General features: G+C 38.1%; 1 protein-coding gene across 4 annotated transcripts in view; it reads right to left on the bottom strand.

Annotated features, from left to right (window-relative positions):
* The window catches only part of LOC106881279 (F-box/WD repeat-containing protein 9), an 18,217-nt gene extending 13,010 nt beyond the window's left edge, over nucleotides 1-5,207 (bottom strand). The window contains exons 1-3 of one of the 4 annotated variants that reach the window (XM_052976131.1): nucleotides 4,539-4,717; nucleotides 2,890-2,979; nucleotides 850-958 (exon numbers count right to left, since the gene is read on the bottom strand). The gene's annotated coding sequence lies outside the window, so the exon portion shown is untranslated. The other 3 variants (XM_052976132.1, XM_052976130.1, XM_052976133.1) reach the window with 3 other exon arrangements.
* Between the last annotated feature and the right edge of the window lie 702 nt (nucleotides 5,208-5,909).

Genomic DNA, 5,909 nt, shown 5'->3' with positions numbered 1-5,909 from the left:
CACGTGCCACCGACACAAGTGCCAGGAAGGCGACGCTGGGCACAGGTGCCATCCGATTTCGCTTTCGCTTGCCCCAACAGGTCTTCGCAAGCTGAGTTTCGTGTCCAATGAAGGAGACTGCTAATAATAGTAATAATATCTATATAAATATTTATTTGAATATAGGAAACAGTGTGTAAGCTTTGCCTCAACACCAATAAATTGCTATTGTTCTATTCAGTACACTGTCCACTTTTTGTTTTCTATACCTGTCATAAACTGCTTGAAGCTTACAAAGTCATATACTGATAGATGTGTGTGTGTGTATATTGATATATAAGGGTAAGATTCAGGGATCCAAGTATAGGAATTTAGTAAGTTTCAAGCAGTTCGTGGCAGGAATTTTGAGAGGGGAGGAGGATTTTGGAGGAGGGGATCTTGTGTCAGATGATGGAAGGTTAGAGTGTGACAGTGAGACAAAAACAAGTGTCTTGCTATAGAGGAGAGGGTATTGAAGGAATTAGGGCTAGAAAGACTCAGTGAAATAAACCATAATAGAAAAGAAGGTTACGGAAGCTCAAAGACGCAGCAAACCAACAGAAATTTAGAGATATTCTAATGGAAGTCTCTAATGATAGAGAAGTGGGGGAAGAGGGAATATATGGCTTCAGATTCTGCAATAAGAGAGAGGTCATCCGCATATAGCAGTATCCAAGGGCATCCAGTTTTGAATTCTTCTGTCACGGCCTGGAGGACTATGATAAATAAGAGTGGACTAAGAACTGATCCCTGGTGAACCCCGGCTTGTATGCATATATACACACACACATTTAAGCATACAGTACTTATTAATGATGTAATAATATTTACCTTATTATAAATGTATAGAACACTTGGTTTCAGGCTCTCTTGATGGCACATTCCACTGGTGAGTCATGAGATGAATTGCCTATACATCACCAATATACCACAAAATTGGCTGAAATTTAGAAAATTTCACACACAATACAAAAAGTCACAATCTAAAGCACATGAATGACTCAACTACTATTATTCGTTTCTACTCTAGGCATAAGGCCCAAAATTTTTGGGGAAGGAACCAGTCAATTAGATCGACCCCAGTATGCAACTGGTAATTAATTTATTGGCCCCGAAAGGATGAAAGGCAAAGTCAACCTCGGCAGAATTTGAACTCAGAATGTAATGGCAGACGAAATACCGCTAAGCATTTCGCCCGGCGTGCTAACATTTCTGCCAGCTCACCGCTTTCTTAACTACTATTATCACTACTACTAACTTACCTATTTCAGTCATAGGACTGGCAAAGCTGGGGCACTGCCTTGAATGGTATAATTGACCAAATCAACACCAGTACTATTCTTTTAAAGACTTATACTTATTCTATTGATCTTTTTTTGCCAACCCACTAAGTGATAGAGATGTAAACAAACCAACATCAGCTGTCAAGTAGGGGTGGTGGGACAAACACAAACATATACACACAGATATATAAGATGGGCTTCTTTCAGTTTCTGTCCACCAAAATCCGTTCATTAGGCTTTGGCTGTCCAGAGGCTATAGAAGAAAACCACTTGCCCAAGGTTACATACAATGGGACTGAACCCAGAACTATGTGGTTGGGAACTGACCCACGAAGGATGAAAGATGATAACAACAACAACAACAAAAAGTGACGGTATAGACCTGTATCAGATAAAGTCTACAACAATGGCAGAGCAAACATATTCTGGGATATGCCAATGCACACAGATTGGGAGGGAGTTCAAAGGCTAGCTGAACAGATATTATTGCAAAGGATGAACAAGCAAAGAAAAGCCCCCAATCAATGTATCATTGCAAATAAATGGTATCTTTAAAACAGATGAGGAAATTATTCAACCTGGCCATATCTGACGTAAGTATTCTACCTGTTTTATGTTCACACAAGTTAGATCTGGATTCTCACACCTTCTTATGTTATTCTAAAAATATTCAATTACATCACTGAAATTTTGAGGAGATAATGCATGATTAATTTTGAACTCCTCTGTCATGGCCTGGAGGACTATGATGAATAAGAGTGGACTAAGAACTGAAAATTATTTGAGAATTATCCCTGGGTTACCATCCATACAAGAAGTGCAAAAGATTGTATTAACTTGCATGTCACACATACTTAGAAGAGCGTTGTCACTGCGAGAACGATTACAACCCATGTTAAAAAAAAAAAATTTGTTTTCTTTTCCGTTTTTTTTTTCACATGACTTTGTAAATGAACAATCTGGTGTGTTTATTTTAATGGCCTATCAATGTATAACAGTGAATTTCTTTGCCCTAAGTTCGAGTAGACACTCGTAAAGAAATGGAAACATTATGATCATCAACATAATAATAAAAGCAATTAAAAACAAAATTTAACAGACGACCAGCAATTTTAGTGAAAGGGAAGTCAGTCAATTATTTCGCCTCAATTATTTGAACTCAGACTATAAAGAGCCAGAAGAAATGCCGTTAAACATTTTGTTCGACGCACTAACGATTCTACCAGGTTAGAAGTTATAACTTGAAAATTTAAAGGTAGTGAAGAATTTTAACAAGTCCATGTTTTAGAAATTATTGTTAATATTTTTTTTTTAACGATGATGGTGTTTAAAACGTTACCACGAAAGTAGTGTTCATACATATCTAAAAGCTCAATAAATTAAATATGTTCTGATGATAAGAAGAGCTGGGTGAGTGTGGAAATGTAAACAGTGGAACTATAATGGCAACATTTAAAAGACAGTTTGTACTGGTTAGGTCTGTGAGAAAGGGCCGTGCCTGTGACAGCGACAGGCCCTTGCATAGCCTTAATGTTCGTTTTTAACAGTTCTAAGTCAACAAATGATACGAAATAAAGGGGGTACGTACCCTTCTAAGGATGCTGTACAGGAATATACGATCCTTGAGTATACATACACTTCTCTATTGTTCAGTTCTAACTCTCAAAGTTACCAAAATCTAAATAGGAGGAGACGTAGTATAAGAGTCCCTAATCAATCGAAAGATAGTTTTAGTTGCATGTTACTATCGGCCGGTTCGGTTGAAAACATTGTCTTTACAGCAATCTTAGCATGTTAAGATTTGTGTCGCTTAGAATACTGGTTCATAAAATTGCCAATATTTTTCATATATTTCAATATACGATGTAGGTCCAAATTTATAAAACAAAAAACAGAAAGAAAAAGTAGCAACTCTGATTAACTCGATTTTGTTGCTGCGATAGTTTTTCCAGCTGAAACAATTCCGTCTTTTTGTTTTTAAAGAAAACAAACACAACCCTGATCGAAACGCTCACCAATAATCCATAACATAAATATTATATTAAATATTGCTACATGAAAAGGACCGTCAAGTGTTTGTTTTGAAAGATTTTGTTTTAGATCAGCTTCTATAAATAAATAAATACATGCATGTGTTTATAGGTTTATATACTCCAAGTCCAACAGTTAAAAACGAATTTACATGTACATACAAATAACACACTATATATATATATATACATACAGTAATGTATACAGTGGAACTATAATGGCAACATTTAAGAGACTGTTTGTACTGGTTAGGTCTGTATACACACACACACGCGCACGATCATATCATGCTGAAAGCACCGGTTCTCGTCCACAGAAGTTAAGCAACGTCGAGCCTAGTGAGTACTTAGATGGGTGGCCGCTTGGGAAACCTAGGTGCTGGAAGCGTCTCACACTTTTTTAAAGGTGGTGCTCCAGCATGGTCGCAGTCAAATTACTGAAACAAGTAAAAGAATGCATACGAATAATACACACTATATATATACATATATATAAGACCGCACGTTGAGTAGAGACGGAATGAAATACCCAATCGTGAGGAAGATTAGCCGTTTAGGACACAAAAGATATTCTTTTCTACTCTAAGTACAAGGCCCGAAATTTTGGGGGATTAGATCGACTCCAGTATGCAACTGGTACTTGATTTATCGACCTCGAAAGGATGAAAGGCAAAGTCGACCTCGGCGGAATTTGAACTCAGAACGTAAAGACGGAGACAAAAGATATTAATGGAGATATAAAAGCGTTGTGGCAAATTAGAGTGAATTGTATCTGTGAAATGTGTTCACCTTCTTAACGAGGAAGCTTCTGCATCAGGCATGGGCAACCTTTTTCGAGAAATGACTCATTATCAGGTGAGACTCATTACTAAAAGAAAGAAAAAAAATGAGGTAATATTTCGTTAGGTGTCATTCAGAAAGTCCCGTGGGTCGCAGTTTGCCCACGACTGCTCTACACGGTTGCAGGAAATGTTAGAAATAGCAGCCGAATCTCCCTCAAATCACATACTTACTGCCTTGAAATAGAGAAGACACTGAAGAAGAAAATGTAGTTGTCACTAATGCACGACGAGATGGTCATGTCTGGGAATACTTTTGATCGCAGGGCTGCGTGGATCGGGACTGAGCCGAGGGTTAAGCAACGAAACTTTCAGTGTATCCACAGTAAGGACTTTTTTGTTGTTGTTTATAACAATAAAACATTTACCTGGGACGGAAAGAAGCGTCAGAGTTTCAATGTGTATCACCGCATCCACAAGATTTCGTCTTTTAAGGAAAGCAGTCGGGGGATCAGGAATGACAGGGAGGAATTCGAAACAGGAACAGAAGCTTCATAACCGTCGGGGAAAGCGACGTGGGGTGGGGGGATAGTTACTGTGGTGAGAACAAAGCTACTCACTTATTGCTAGTATCGACTTTCGTATATTCTGTGAATTTACATTTCAGTAGTCCTGTGGCTGCTTAGATATTTTTTTTTTCTTTTCAGTTATCTTTTACTTGTCTGTGTCGTTGGACTGCGACCATGAAAGACTTCAGTTAAACAGATCGACCCCTATTTCTTCTTCTTCTTTTTTTAAAAAGTTTCTATCCGTCGCTCTTTGCGCCGAACCGCTAAGTTACAGAGATGTAAACACACCAACACCGGTTGTCACGCGGTGGAAGGGACAAAACAACACAGAAACACAAACGTGAGCGTGCGTGTGTGTGTGTTTGTTTGTGTATGTAACGAGCTACTTTTAATTTCTGTCTACCAATTCCACTGAAAAGACTTTGGTCAGCCTGGGGCTATAATAGAAGACACCCAAGGTGCCGTGAAGTGGGATTGAAGCCGGAACGACGTAGTTGGGAAGCTTCTCAACCACACGGCCAAGCTTGCGCCTTGTGGATAAATTTTTTTTTAATGTTTTATGGAAATTATGATGACTTACATTGGCTAAAATGATTTACTGAAATTGTTTAAATTCACGACTTGTAGAATTCTGGTGATTACTATCACCATAGTAACAGACGACCTCTTACGATAGATGCTAATGATACTTTCGTATTTTTTGGCTATTTTTAAATTTTGATATGATGGTAAACAAAAGTGACTACTACTACTGCTACTGCAACTGCTGCTGTCGCTGCACAGGCAATATGTATGTGTGTACACCCCCAAATTTTTTAAAACATTAAATTCCGATATAATCACAATCTACACATTCTGAAAGGTATTTGTAGAAAAATGTCACTGAAAGATATCCATTTTTCTGAAAGATATAAGGAAACAAAGTCGGACAGCTAGGCACGGATCTTTCTGATTTGGCAGGCGCCACTTGTTTTCTTAACGAAACACTTTCAAACTTGGGAAAGATCCCTAGACACACTCGTGTATGTGTACCCCCCCCCACACACACACACAACGAGGTGTTTTTACTGCAGTTTTGACTATGAGAAAGAAAGGTATATTCAAAATTGTAAATATTTAATCGATACTGCTACTTCACCCCTTTTATGTTTGTCTGTCCTTGTTCGTCCCCTCTTTGTAATGCCTTTATGGCAAATATTTATGAAATAAAGTAGCTTCCTTACGAACCAC

The sequence above is a fragment of the Octopus bimaculoides genome, chromosome 23 (assembly GCF_001194135.2).
Source record: "Octopus bimaculoides isolate UCB-OBI-ISO-001 chromosome 23, ASM119413v2, whole genome shotgun sequence".
NCBI lineage: Eukaryota > Metazoa > Mollusca > Cephalopoda > Octopoda > Octopodidae > Octopus > Octopus bimaculoides.
Note: the sequence above shows the minus strand (reverse complement) of the source record. Positions and strands in the feature narration are given on the sequence as shown.